The sequence below is a fragment of the Protopterus annectens genome, chromosome 7.part0, assembly GCF_019279795.1.
Source record: "Protopterus annectens isolate FY-2018-M chromosome 7.part0, PAN1.0, whole genome shotgun sequence".
NCBI lineage: Eukaryota > Metazoa > Chordata > Ceratodontiformes > Protopteridae > Protopterus > Protopterus annectens.
Window position 1 is genome coordinate 1,112,995,515 of NC_056739.1, and position 6,996 is coordinate 1,113,002,510.

A 6,996-nucleotide genomic window follows, 5' to 3' on the forward strand; every position below is an offset into this window, starting at 1 on the left:
CTGAATTCACTAAATGGTAGCCATTTAAGTTTCAGTCTTCCTCTTTCACAAAACAGCTGATTTGGCATAGTGGTATGTTGCTCTGACTGTTTTGCACAGGGTCCCCTGGGTTCAAGACGTGGCAGTGAAATGTATGGTGGTAATGCAGCATTTTATTCTAGCAACTTTCCAACATTATACAAGCAATGTTTAAAATGTGTCCCTGGGTTTTGGCCTTTTGTCCCCCCCCCAATAAATTTTGTCTTTTTCCAGATTTCTTGTGCTGCAAAGTTCAGAGATACAGCTGAGTGTCGAGTAGATTTTACAAGGAGCTGACAGCTGCAGGGGAGCAAAAGTTTAGTGCTGCTTATGCTTAGTCTGCTTGTATCGTTAATAACACAACAGGTAGTGTACTTGCTTTTGATGCTGAAGGCTGTGGGTTCTACTCCCACAGTAGGTAGATGCATTGCTGATACTGTACTGTGTTGTAAAGGGGTGGATGCTGCAGTCCTTTTGGCAAAGATACCTAGTAACTATGAACCTGTTATCAGTTTGCTATCCATTCCCTATTGCGTATTACTAGCTTATCGTGTTTTTAATGCATGCAACAAAGGCAATTTATTCTTCAAGGGCAACAGGCACTTTATTTGTAGATGAAACAATGACATATAAAGTTGTTTGCTAGCAGCAACCTCTTTATTAGTTACAGATTTCTTTAATGTGGATTTTACTACTTCAGAGATTGTGCATATTTACTGATACTGGTGGACTATAGAAGGTTGAGTAGACTTTTTATGATGGAAATGTTCTGAATTGGGCAGTTTTGTCATTGGTGTATGCATTTTGTTTCATTGTTTACTAGAAAATGTTCAAAACAATGCACTTAAAATGCCCTCTAACTACTATACTATATTGTACAAGGAATATAATGTAATACAGTCAGGAAGGTGTATCAAAGAGCATGTGTATGTTTCATGTTCAAGGGGCCTACAATTTTGAAGACAGCCCAGAGTTAATATTTATCTGCCACTGGCAAAATGTATTTTCTTTGAATGTGGGTTTCAATGCTGTTTTAATGCATGTGAGTTTCAAGGGCAGAGACGTTTTAATGTTAAGTCTATTTTCATTGTGAGACTGCATTGCTTTGTTTAACAGATATCTATTAGGGTTTGTGCTGTAAAATGCAAAATAAAACTTTCAAATGAAATCTAAATCATCGCAGAAGTAAAGCAGTATGCACATTACAGTGTTTATGGTAAATGGGGCAAAATAACCAAGGAATGGGACATTGGAATGGCTGCAGGGGGGAGGCTCCATTCGACCATGATTTTGTGGGGGGGGGGGGGGGTAGCAAACTCAGACAGCCCAGGTTGAACTATACCTCTCAGTTATCCATATTTTGCAGAATGAATAGATATTTACTTCTTATTTTTGGTTTGTTCCTCATACAATGAAGTCACTAAATGACAGACATTGAGTTTCTGATGTCATAGCCTTCAGAAGAATGCATGCTAATGCAAGACCCATTCTATCAACTGTCTTAAGTTTATACAAGAGCAATTTTAGTAGCGTTTGTATGTTTCCCCCAATATATTTGGCCTTGTGATTTCCTGCATTAAGAGGTTGAGAGGTATGTGCAAATCGCTTTGTAGAATTAGGAATATCCAAACCTCTCCATTGTCCCCAATTTTGGCTCAGTGTTGCTCTCCCCTAATAATCATTCCTCAAAATGGCAATTTTGGAAGAAAACGTGATTGAAGTCTCCTAGAATAATGGTGTTGGTTTAATGCATAGGGACACCATATTAGGTAGGAGATATGGACTGATGGGGTACAAAGAGGGACCTATAGTTAGTTATGACACAGTAAGGAGTTTTGTTAATGCTAAGTTGGATGCAGAGGAATTCCACGACATTATCTCACCTAGCAAGTCTGGAGATGATGAAATGTTTAAGAATATGTAGACACCATCACCTTTTCATCTCAGGTGATAGGCCTGAACTTGTGGCAGGTATTGAAATCCTGCATTAAAGGAGTGCTGTCATCGGTCTTGAACTAGGTCTCTGTGATGCATATATAGAAGTTTTCCAGGGGAAGCAGTGCTTGTAAGGAGTGGACTGTTTAGCTTAGGCTCTGAAAAGGAAATTGGTTATTTTCTAATTCATGTAGCTATAAAATTCAGTATAAAAACTGTAAAAGTTTCTGAATGCAAACACACTATTAAAGCAGCATCATGGTAGGGAGTACTGCAGTACAGAGATATTCAACTATATACATAGCCATGAGTTCCTTTATACCTTTCTGCCAAAAACACACACACATCATGGTCACACAGTTTACAGTTGTTGTAACTTCCTTTATACGTTTTTGTCAAAAACAAACACACACCATGGTCACAGAGTTTACAGATGTTGTAACTTTGAAAAATCTATTTATGTATTTCTTGCACTAAGAAGTTGAGGTGTGTGTGTGTGTGTGTGTGTGTGTGTGTGTGTGTGTGTGTGTGTGTGTTTCAGAGAGAGAGAAATGCCCTAGCAGGTGAAATTTATTTTCAAGTGCATTTTCAAGGAATTGTGAGCTTCAAGGGAAGCAAAGGTTACTGCTGCTCATGCTAAGTCTGCTTAAAATGTGCAACTGTTTTGTTTAGCAAATGGTATCATTATTGTGGTATAGAATTTTAAAGCAGTGTTAGCACAGCAGGTAGCATACTTGTATCTTGATGCAAAGGGCTGTAGGTTCTATTCATACAGCATGTATATTTGTATTTTAAGGGGGGTATGGTGCTGCAGTTCTTAGTATGTCCTCCTTTGGATGACACCCAATAACTATGAACCTGTTTTTCAGCCTGCCACTCATTCCCTATTGCAATATACCAACTTACCATTAATTTTAATGTAGCACAGGCAATTTATTCTTCAAGGGCAACAGACACTGAATTTGTAAATGAAACACTGAAATAAAGTTTTTTTTCTAGCAACAACCTCTTCATTGGTTTCATATCTCTTTAATGTGGAATTATTCAGATGATTTATACTTCTGCAGAGATTCTGCATATTGATTGATATTGGTGGATTGTATGACAGAAGTTTGAGTGGCCCTTTATGGTTGAAATGTTCTGAATTGGGAAGGTTGTCATTATTGGTTCATTTTTGTTTCATTGCTTAAAGGAAAAATGCTCAGAACTATAAATTTAAAACACACTATCTAACAAGTGGTGCTGTATTATACAAGGGATATAATTCAATTATTATGTAGTATAATTTAACAGTCAGGAAGGTGAATCAAAGAACTTTTGCATGGCTCTAAAAATGTGTGCAAGGAGCCTATCAAAGGTAGAGAAGTTTTAATGCTAAGTCTGTTTTCATTGTAAGACTATTGCTTTGTTTAGGTTTAGTCAATGTCTATCAGTGTTTGTGCTATAAAATTTGAAATAAAAGCTGTAAATTAAATCCAGATATCTGTAATAATTGTAGAAATAAAGCATAAAACAGTATGCACACTGAGAGATTTGAACAGTGTCTGACAAATGGGGAGAAATAGCCAAGTAATGGGACACTGGAATAGCTGCGTGGGCGGGGGTGGGGCTGAGTGGGCGGGGGCAACAGAGGGGTGGGGCTGCATGGGCGGGGCTTGGGTTTGCACCCCCCTGCAAAAAATCCTGCGGGCTCCCTTGCATCAGATGCACTCTACCAACTTCCAGAAAGTAGCCCACTAAGTGTCACAAAGAAACTATATCAGGTTGCAAGGCAAAGACAGAAAGATAAAGAAGATAGTCAGACACCCTTCATAAGGGATGCCAGCAAAAACCTGCTCACCAGTACATATGACATCAAAGGCAGATGGAAGGAGTACTTCCAGCAGCTTCTGAATGAAAAAACCCCACAGAAGCTGTTCTGCCCCAGAAAGAGCCTACGATGAGAGAAGAAGAGGAGACCACCCCAGAAGAAGTACGAACAGCACTAAGGAAAATAAAGTCAGGGAAATCAGCAGGTTCAGATGAGGTTACAGCAAATATGATAAAGATGCTGGGCGAGATAGGGGAGAAATGGCTCCTGAGGGTACTCATAGCAGTGTGGAGAGAAAGGCGTATTCAAGATAACTGGAGAATAACCATACTCATGCCAGTATGCAAGAACAAAGGGGACAGCCACAATTGTGGGCAGTACAGAGGCATCAAACTCCTATCACATTGCATGAAAGTTCTGGAGAGGGTGACTGATAAACGGATACACAGAGTAGTAGAATGTAAGATGGGAGATGAGCAGTTCGGATTCAGGTCAGGATGCAGCACAATTGACCTGATGTTTGCAGTGAGGCAGTTACTCGAGAAGAAGCTAGAGATGAGAGAGTCCAACTGGGCATTCCTAGACTTGGAGAAAGCATACGCCAAGGTCCCAAGAAAGCTGATCTGGGCAGTACTGCTGTTATTTGACATCCCAGAAACATTGGTAGAATTAGTGCAGGCTATGTACAAGGATCCAATGACTCAAGTATGAACAGCGTTCGGCCTCACAGAGGGGTTCCCTGTGGGAGTGGTTGTACACCAGGGTTCAGCTCTGAGCCCACTACTGTTCATACTGGTGATGGACTACAATAGCAAACAGATCAGAGGAGACAAATCAACAAAGTTGCTGTATGCATATGATGTGGCACTACAGGCAGACTCTGAGCAAGAACTTTGAAAAAGTATAGGAGAATGAAATGCAAAACTGAAGGTACATGGGATGAAACTAAGCACAGATAAGACAGTGGTAATGGCAGCAAATTGGGAAAATCAGAAGCTAAGAATAGAGATAGAAGGGAAGACAGTGGAACAGGTAAACAGCTTCAAGTATCTGGGAGGGCTGGTTGAGGACAAGGGTAGTCTGAATGAAGAGGTCAAAGGTAGAATCAGAGGGGCTGCAGCCAACTAGCATAGAATGCCAAGTGTGACCTATGACAGAAGAATGCCAAAGAAGCTGAAAAGTAAGATGTACAAGACAGTGGTGTGACCAGTACTACTGTATGGTACAGAAACTTGGGCAGTAAAGGCAGAACAGTTGAAGAAGCTAGAGGTGATGAAAATGAAGCACCTGAGAAGGGTGGTAGGATACTTACTGGGGGGCAGATAAAGAAATGAGGACATAAGAGAAGAAGCAAAAGTAGCTCCAATTGCAGAAAAGATCAAAGAGAGCAGATTATGGTGGTTTGGACACACGTGCAGAAAAGCAAAAGACAATCTAGTGAGGAAGATTTGGTACAGACAGGAAGAAAGTAAGAGGAAGTTAGGACATCCAGCAAAGAGGTGGATGGATTGTGTGAAAGAAGATCTGCGACAGCCAGGCATGAGTGTTGAAGAGGGCAGAAGTGTGACACTGAATCGAGAGAGTTGGCGACAGTTAAGATGATACCCCGACCCATGTAGAAAAAAAATGGGAAAAAGGGAAACTGATGATGATGATGAGTTTAGTTCCTGATCCTAGCTGTATCATCATTAAAATTATCAGTCTGACTGCCTAAGTACCAGAATAGTAAGTGATTACAAGGTTATCAGCTTACTGGACAGTACGAGTACCAGCATTTCCTGTGATGCCTCATGGAAACCAAACAAATAACAGAGGTGTGGTACAGCTACTTGACAAAGAAAACATAACTTAGATCCTTCTCACAGGGGCAAATACTTGGACAGATGTATGATGGGTGATGTTTTTTGAAGTAGCTCTGGTGTTTAACTGGTATCCTGAGGCCAGCAGGTAGTGGTGGTGGTGGTGGTGGTGAACTGTCTCTTGGCTAATGAGACCTTTAGCCTAAACTCATGCTTTCATTGAGTTGAAGAAGCAGGCATTTGGGAGGCATGTATTTGGTTTCTACTGTGTAAGACTTACTCTCTTAAATCATCCACTCAGAGATCATCCTGGGTGGTCTTCCAGGCCAACATGAGCTTATTGGTCCATGACAGTTAAGGTCCAGTATGTTGCCCTGCATCAGGTTCAAGCCTCAAGGCCTTGACACAAATATATATTTGATGTCCTGTAGAAGCTTGAGTCATTGCTGCACAGTGCTCAGGCTGAAGTGACCAGATGTGCTACAAGTTTCTCCCAAAGTGCACAGTTTTTGGCTAGTGCTCAGTTGTGTGCAGGCACCTTGCATACTGATGATTGTATTGGTGCATGACATACCTACTGTGTGCAAGCTCATTCCTGTGGGGAGGAGGAGACATGGTACCCCATCTTTCTCTCAATCCTAAGATGTTTCTGGGGACCTCCAGGCCACTGACTGTGGTGGACAAGAACAATAAGTTCATCTCCATTTTTCCACTCTGCCTGATGATACTTCCTTTGGAGATGTTTTCATGATTATGAGAAACAGCTTGGGCTGCCCTTTATCTCCTATCCCTTCACCAAAATAACATAGGGAGTTCCTGGGGAAGTCTAATGAACCCTGTGTTATCCCTTCCCTGTAGGCAGTTATTATGAATACCATCAATGCAGCCTTGATCCACTCCAGTTCTGCCACTTCAGACCCCAAGAAGCCAAAGTCCTCCATACGCCACAGCAGAGTGAGCAGGGCAGCCTATAAAGCATCCCAGAGTGGCTTCTTTGTGATCTCTTTAGACCAGCACAGGTCCCTGAGATCTCACCATTCTACTACCTTACTTCCTGACAGGAACATAGGGCTCTAGGCAGATTTTGTGATCTCTTCAGACCAGCACAGGTCCCTGAGATCTCACCATTCTACTACCTTACCTCCTGACAGGAACATAGGGCTCTAGGCAGATTTTGTGATCTCTTCAGACCAGCACAGGTCCCTGAGATCTCACCATTCTACTACCTTACTTCCTGACAGGAACATAGGGCTCTAGGCAGATGTGGAAAGAGAGTGAACTCCTCAGACATGTTGGGGACCAGGAAACTCAAATATCTATCTTCCTTAGCCTACTTCTAGACAAATTTGAGGACATTGCCAAGTCTGAAATCAAGGAGGACCTTCATGAGGATGTATTTGTGGCTTTGCATTTAAATACCATGTACTTACTTGT